Below are 7,990 nucleotides of genomic sequence, written 5' to 3' on the forward strand. Positions count from 1 at the left end.
CCTCCTCTGCTCTTACCGGAGTGTTTTGTTCTGTCCCAGCGTAGAAGAGTGCGGCCTGCTAGCTGCATGCTAACGTCGGGTATCCCCGGGTGTAGCCATGTCTCGGTGATGATCATTACACAGCAGTCATGCACGTAGCGGTTGTTAGCGAGTTGTAGTCGTAAATAATCCTTTTTGTGTGCCAAGGATCTGGCGTTGGCGACATACGGAAGAGGTGGCTTATGTGGTTGATTCTTCAGCCGTAGCATAGCTCCAGACCGACGGCCCCTTTTCTGCTTCTTCTCTCTCTGCCGTCTGCGCCGCCTCCAAGTTCCGACAACAAGCCACGGAGAGCCCGCTGGTCTGGCGATCTCGGCTGGGATGTCGTGCGTGTAGAGAAAGTCGTTCGAGATAGATGTTTGCTGATGATTTACTATGTCTATGAGGTCCCAACGTATGTAGAGGAGGTTCACAGAACCGATAATCCTCGAAAAAACAGAAAAAACATACAAAAACAACAAAAAGTAGCACTGAATAGGAGAGCCGTGAGCCGCAGCGTCCTTGCGCGCCGCCATCTTGACGCCCCCCTTGTAGATTTTTTTGGTCTGAATGCAGAGTAACCAACCACACTGATCAAAACTCACTACAGTCGGACTTAAAGTTGCAGATGAAAATGAAATATACTAGTAGTGCATATTATTAAATAAATTATTTTTTAGGACCAGCAAGTCCTAAATGGCAAGTCAAAGTGTTTGAATGACTAATCATGATGCTATAATTAGTCTTAGTTTCTTGATTAAGAAGTGAATAATTAGCTGCCAGAATGTACCAGAATGCATCTAAGACCATGTATTTTTCAAAAATTTCGCTCCGCGATTGCCATATCCCTCAAAGAACAGTTCAGGGATTTTTCCCTTGCCTGGCTTTTCATCACTGTCTCTGAATGTTTTATAAGAAATGACCTGTTTAGGGGACGGGTTAGGCTCCGGCAGCCCCGTGACCCCGTCAGGGATAAAACAGGTTCAGAAATGGATGGGTGGCTGTTCATCCCCCCCAGACCACCACAACATGAAATGGTTTCTCCTCCAGGTGGGTCACTCACATTCCTGCAAACAGGTGACTTTCTTAAGGAGAACAAGGAAGGAAACAGGAGAAAGGTGAATCAGAAAGGACCTCACTTCTTGAACCCCCCCTGACATCACAGGACTGTAGTTTGGGTTCTTGAGAGACGTTTGGTCTTCTCTGGAGCTAATAAGAGAGTCGGATATCTATTCATTTCACAACATTAAAACAGAATCACGTTGAAACATGAAAAAGAGTTTGTGCTTCAGAAAAACAATAGAAACAGGTTTTAAAATGTTTCTGACGCCCTGAAGGCTGGAAAGAGGTTCATTGGTAAACATGTGACATTTTGGAGCCGCTCTAATTTCCTAAATGTTCTCATGAAACATTGTGAAAAATCAACTAGAACTATCAAAAAGACAGGATTCACTATCAACCACGTAGAAGAGAACGTCACAATGTCACACTGGTCTCCAGTTAGTCCAGAACGCAACAGCACAACTGTTTACATAAAGAGACGGCAAATGGCCTCAGTTATATCACATCCTGAGAGACGAAATATTCACCCAGTGGGGGGTGGGGGGAGCAAAATATCTGGTATCAGACAGAGACCCACAATCCACCAGCCAAGACATAAAGTACACTTTTGAGCTTTGCTTCATGGCTCAGCTCTCTTTTCCCCACAATGGATCAACTTAGTGAACGCATGACAGCTGACGCCGCACAAATCCGCCTGTCCATCTCCCTTCCCTCACTCTGGAACAAGATCCCAACATACTTAAACTCCTCCCCCTGGGGCTGTAGGACTCCACCCGCCCATAGAGGGTAAACTACTTTTCTCCAGTACAGAACCATGGCCTCAGACTTAGCGGTGCTGACCCTCATCCCTGCCTCTTCACCTGCTCCGGTCATGCAGAGACCGGATGGGCCTCAGTGATTAATGCTCTCTGCGGCTCTCAGGTCCTCCGGCAGACTGTTCCATAAACGGGGACCATAGTGCCGAAATGCAGCTTCTCCATAGGTTTTAGTTTATACAGTTGGAATGGTTAACAGACCAGTGCCAGAGGATCTCAGGGACCGCAAGGGTTCATATCTTACTAAAAGATCTGATAAATAAGAAGGGGCAAGACCGTTAAGACATTTAAAAACGGTTAAAAGTATCTTAAAATCAATCCTGAAGCATATGGGGAGCCAATGCAGGGATTTTAAAATTGGGGTGATGTGAGCTCGCCTCCTGGTCTTTGTAAGAACTCGTGCAGCAGAGTTCTGGAGAAACATACTTAAACTCCTCCCCCTGGGGCTGTAGGACTCCTGCTGCCTATAGAGGGTAAACTACTTTTCTCCAGTACAGAACCATGGCCTCAGACTTAGCGGTGCTGACCATCATCCCTGCCTCTTCACCTGCTCCGGTCATGCAGAGACCGGATGGGCCTCAGTGATGCTCTCTGAACCCCGTACTCCCAGAGCGCCCTCCATAGGACACCAAAGGGGACGCAGCTGAATGTTTTCTCCAGTTCCACCAAACACATATGGACTGGATGAGTGAACTTCCACAAACCCTTTTGTGAAGAAACTGGATTTTCTAGAAAGGACTGTATTGTATTAGTTCGTAACCCCGCCAGTTTCTTGCACACAGAAATAATGAATAATGACTCAGAGACAGTTACTTATCTTTTGTGGAGGTTTTACTTCGCACAAACACGAAGGGGACAGACAGATGAACATGGTGCATTCAAAGTCCGAACCAACGAGCTCAGGGATGGGGTTGGTATAAAAACCCAGCATTTGCATATTCAGAAGATCGTCCGATGGACCTCGTGTGAAAATCACGGCCACAGGTTACTGCTGGAGAGAAGCTCCAGGGCTAAAGTGAAGATAAGTCTGAGGCCTGCTCAGCAGAAAACACATGCACAGAAAAGAGGGAGTATGAGAAGAAACTGTTAGAACAATAGTTTGGCTGTGCTTTCTTCAAATGTAATATAATTTTGAGATGACAATACATGCTCAGTGAATTAAGTTTAAACCATTAGTGTAATAAAAGTTAAAGGCATTTTCTAACTATTCTTCACACCTTTATAACCCTGCAGAGAGTGTAGAGCGTGTCCACTGTTTCACGACCAGGACAGAAACCGCACCGTTGTTCCTGGATCTGAGGTTCGACTATCAAATGAATTCTCTTCTCCAGAACCCTGGAATAGACTGAGAGGCTGAGGAGTGTGATTCCCCAGTGGTTGGAACACCACTCGGTTAAGAGCTTATCCAACCCCCCCACCTTGAAACTCAGGAGCTCTTTTACTGCCTTAGTGGTTACAGCTCAGGTGACAGATAGCCCGTCTCCAAAGTCCTCATCCTCTTCTTCCTCATAAGCGTTAATCCTGTGTCAACAGGATTGAGGAGAGCCTTGATAGATTCAAAGATTTGTGTGGCAGGTGGAGCACCATGTAGTAAATTGGTTCTTCCTGTGTCCACCAGCTCCTCACCTGCAGAGGGTTTATAAAGGTGACTCACCGGATGCCTCTGGAGCCTGAAGACCGGACAACAGAAGGGCGTCAGCTTCTGTTGGTGGACGCCATGGGCATGGCTAACAGGACTTGTTGCTGAACCTTGGGAGCAAACACTGGAACTGTAGGAGGATGGTGTTCTGGCTTTGGCATGACCTATCATTTGTGGTGTTAGGGTTTGTGTCTTTCTGGGTCTTTTAACAATGGTATTTTTATTATTAAATATCTGCGTTTTGTACATAACCTGTCTCAGCTTTCGGTGTGGGAGAGGCCTGAATTCAGTTTAGTTTTAGTTTTCTGGTGGCTTCACTTTGCAGCAAGTAAAGGGGAAATCATAATGCAGCAATTGAGCCTCATGATGCAAAGAACTGGAATTGAAAAAGAACAGGTGTATTCAGGATGAAGTGGCCTCCACACAACCTTGGCTGAAGCTTCCTTTTGATGGCCGGTACCTGACAGCTCCCCTCTGGAGCGTGTGTGTGTGTGTGTGTATGGTTGTCTTTTCTTGAAAGACGTCTCTGTTGACCTCCTTATTGTTCTGGAGCTGTTGAGCTGCCGTCTCTTGTGATTGGTCGGCATCTGCATCATCCAGACGTGACATTGGTGTTGCCGCCACCTTCCTTGTGGGAGGGGCTTAACCCCCTACATCTTTAGGGATGCTCACAAACTGGTAGAAATGTTTCAACATGTATTTGTGTTCAGTCTAAGAATTCATAGCACTCCTGATTTGGTTGAGGTTTTTATTTTCCAAATCATACAGACTAGATGAGCACAAACAGTGATTTGACATGAACTGAAGGGCTTTTTCCAGCGTCCACACCAACAAGATTTACTGATAGAATGCCATTTCCAGAAGAGATGATGAGGACAACAGAAACATTGGATTCCAGTGACAATAACAGGAAAACCATCAGGAGTTTCTCAGTACAGCAGGAAAAATGACAGCAAATCCAAAAATCTGATGCAAACATTCAGAAAACTGCAGTAAAAGTCCAAGAAAAAACCACAAACCAGATGAAGAAATCAAAGAGAAACCATCAAAGAGGTGATTGTCCCCATCAGCCACAGATGCAGCAGGAACACATCTGTTCAAAGATGTCATCTGATTGTTTCAAAGAACCAAACCCTTTTCATGACAGCAGATATCATTAGCTGTTGTCTTTGTCTGGAGGCTAGAAGTTGAAATCATTTCTGTCAAACACATTTATTTCTGTCCTCATTAAGAAGCTGAACCCACACAGGTTGTTGTTTCACCATCTAGCCCTCTAGAACCGGTTAGGAACTTACTAAGGATCTTTGATTAACATGAACCCAAGTGCATCAACTTCGGTTCCTGACCTGCCCTGAACTCCAAAACACATTCCAGAGCCAACATCTACTTTTGTCGGCGGCATTGAAAGTTTTCCATTTGTCATAACAGCCTCAAAAGTGTTTCCCTTTGTTGTTTTGAATTTAATGCCACCCAGATATTCTCCATTATTGTTGGGCCAAAGAGTGAGTAAGGAAAAATATTCATCTCCCTCAAAATCGAAAGAGAGCATTTTATCATTGGCTCCCTTTGATGTCCCAAATGTCTCTTTAACATCGTCAGACATCAGGACCGTTATAGATCTCACTTGGGTTGGTCCGACACAGACATCCAGCTTTTTAAGCAGAGCTCCAGTTTTTGCACCAATAAAATTAAATGGACATCCTCCTTGTCCACCAACAATGCTCATTGGTGACATGTATGACATGTTGTCGTTGACTTGAAGCTAAATGTCTAAAACAGAAAAAAATCTCTTTTAGAATGACAGTTAATGAAGATAAAGAAACAGATATTTTGCTTTGGTCATTATAAAAACACAGTTGAACCAAATGACTTTTTCAAACTTGATCCATTTGACAAACCTGAATTTGTTGCAAAAGGAGGAAAAGTTTCTTCCCTTAGACTTCTGGGAGAAGTTGTTTCCTCTGAAGACGGTCTGGAGCAGGACCAGACTGAAAAAGATTAGAAAATCCAACAATCTTAACCAACTCCTAGCCTAAAACACACCAAGATCCTGACATTTGTCTGTAGAAAATACACAAAAACCAAGAACTTTCTAAAGAACTAAAACAGGACAAAGACCACAGCATCATTTGAAAGAAATGGAGACATTCTAGAAGAATGTTTGATGAAAAAATCAAATGAATGAAAGCAGGACATCAAGAAAACTCACCAGAGCAGCTGAAGCTGAAGTTCTGCTGGTTGAGGCTGAGTCTCATCCTTAAATCAGACTCAAAGAGGGCGGGGCTCACATAGAACTTTGTTCCATGTCTGTAGGGAACGCCTTCATCATCATGACAGCCAAGAACATTTCATCCCATATTAGACAGTTGGAGGCAAATGGGGCAGAGTTTGAGTTTTTTTTATCTTTACAACTGTCAAGATATCAGGTCCATTCTTTAAAACCAGTTTTTGTTTTTCTCAGTAAAACAAAAACTTGTTTAGACTCCAAACTGTTTTATGTTGTGCAATCAAAAATCCAGAGGTTGCAATGGGCACGTGCGCACGGACTAGCACATGCATTATTTAGCCTTACACTCTCACAGTTGGGGTAGTTATGTCCGGTCTTAACATTGTTAGCTGGAATGTGCGTGGACTTGGCTCTGGGCCAAAGAGAATGAATGTCTTAAACCACCTGAATGATCTTAAAGGGGATCTAACTTTACTACAGGAGACCCACTTATCTAAATCAGCTGATCATTTCCTGTGCTGCCCACAGTTTCGATTCATGTATTCTGCTAGTTACAGTTACATACAAAGAGGAGTTGCTGTCTTAATTAGTAAAAAAAATGAATTTTACTCGTAATGATACAGTTACTGACCCAGAAGGCCGATTTGTAGTCATTAATCTATCGGTTCAGAACAATGACCTTTGCATAGCCAGTATCTATGGCTTGAATGTTGACGACTATTCCTTTTTTCACAGATTCTTCACCTCACTCTCAGTTCACTCTGACTCCACAATCGTTATAGGAGGAGACATCAATATGACTCTGGATCCTGAACTTGACAGACTCAGCACAGCAGCAAACCAGCGCACATGGCGGTCTGCAAGTATCCTAAAGCAATACATGAATGATGTGGGTCTCTGCGACGGTTGGCGCTCATGTCACCCAAACACTAAGGGGTTCACCTTCTTCTCTCTAGTTCATCATTCACATTCTCATTTACATTATTTATTAGTCAGTAAATCTATTTTAAAATATATTAAGAGTTCCAACATTCATCCAATTATTATCAGTGATCATGCACCAGTTTCCGTTAATAATTCTGGGGGAATATCCTCATCCTCAGGTACAACCTGGAGGTTTAATACATCTCTGCTAAAAGACCAAGAATTTATTCAATTCGTTAAAAAAGAGTGGGCAACCTTCTTAGAATTTCTGCACAGGAACACATTCTGGGAGATCTGAAAAAATTAAAGCTTAGCAGTTAAATGACATCATTAATAATCAAATACAATTTCAAATACAAAGACTTCAGCTTGAAGGACTTAAAAACTCAAATAGAGCTTAAAATTAATAAAGAAAATCAACAATCACATCTATTATGGACCAAACAGGAAATGTCACTTGTGACCCGGTCAAAATAAATAATGCGTTTAAAGACTTTTTGCCATGACTTGCTAGACGAGACAGACCCATACGCTGGAACCCGGAAGGAAAACACAGGTGAGTTATGAGGTGAGTAATAGAGTTTATTATTGTCCGGCGTGGCTTGGAGTTGTGGTGGAGCTGGAAGCTGGATGATGGCTCATGGCGAGGCTGGAGGTTCCGTAATGGCTCGTGGCGTGACTGGAGGTTGGGCTCACTCATGGCGTGACAGAATGAATCTATGATGTCCTTCTGCTCAGGAAGTCGGGAAACTCAGGTGACCACTCGAGCTTAGTATGTCCATCAGGGGCAACAAACCGGCGATGAATACTGCTTCTGGATCTCCTTATGAAGGCTGGAGGGGGCGCCGTCCATGACATGGGTGGGCTGTGGGGAAGCGGACGGCAGGCACAGAGGACTGTCCAGAACTGGCCTGATCTGAGAAACGTGAAACGAAGGGTGTACCTTGAGGGCTTTCGGCAAACGGAGGCGGACACAGGAGGGATTGATGATCCTTTCAATAACGTAGGGTCCGTTGTAATGGGGAGCCCGTTTCCAGGAAGTAGCTTGAATGGGTATGTTCCGTGCCGAGAGCCAGACCCTCTGTCCAGGTTGATAGGTGGGTCATACCACCCTGTGTCGAATTGCTCTCCTTGGTGCGGAGGAGAGCAGCCCTGGTCTGACGCCAGACGCGTTGACAGCGCTGAAGATGATGTTGGACCGAGGACACCGCCAGATTGAGTTCCTGCGACGGAAACAGAGGTGGTGAGTACCTGAGGGCAACCTCGAACGGAGACACCCCAGTCTTGGGAGCAAACACTGGAAGA

The 7,990-nt window shown here is 44.3% G+C and overlaps 1 long non-coding RNA gene across 1 annotated transcript; it reads right to left on the reverse strand.

Moving 5' to 3' along the window:
• Positions 1-5,166: 5,166 nt before the first annotated feature.
• On the reverse strand, positions 5,167-5,879 carry LOC111946387 (uncharacterized). The gene is made up of 3 exons (XR_002872086.2): positions 5,744-5,879; positions 5,433-5,522; positions 5,167-5,304 (listed from the first exon to the last, which is right to left on the reverse strand). It is a non-coding gene; the product is annotated as an uncharacterized LOC111946387 (long non-coding RNA).
• Positions 5,880-7,990: the final 2,111 nt, after the last annotated feature.

Source organism: Oryzias latipes, chromosome 19 (assembly GCF_053564925.1).
Source record: "Oryzias latipes strain Hd-rR chromosome 19, Olatipes_Hd-rR_3.1".
In the NCBI taxonomy this organism is placed as follows: Eukaryota; Metazoa; Chordata; class Actinopteri; order Beloniformes; family Adrianichthyidae; genus Oryzias; species Oryzias latipes.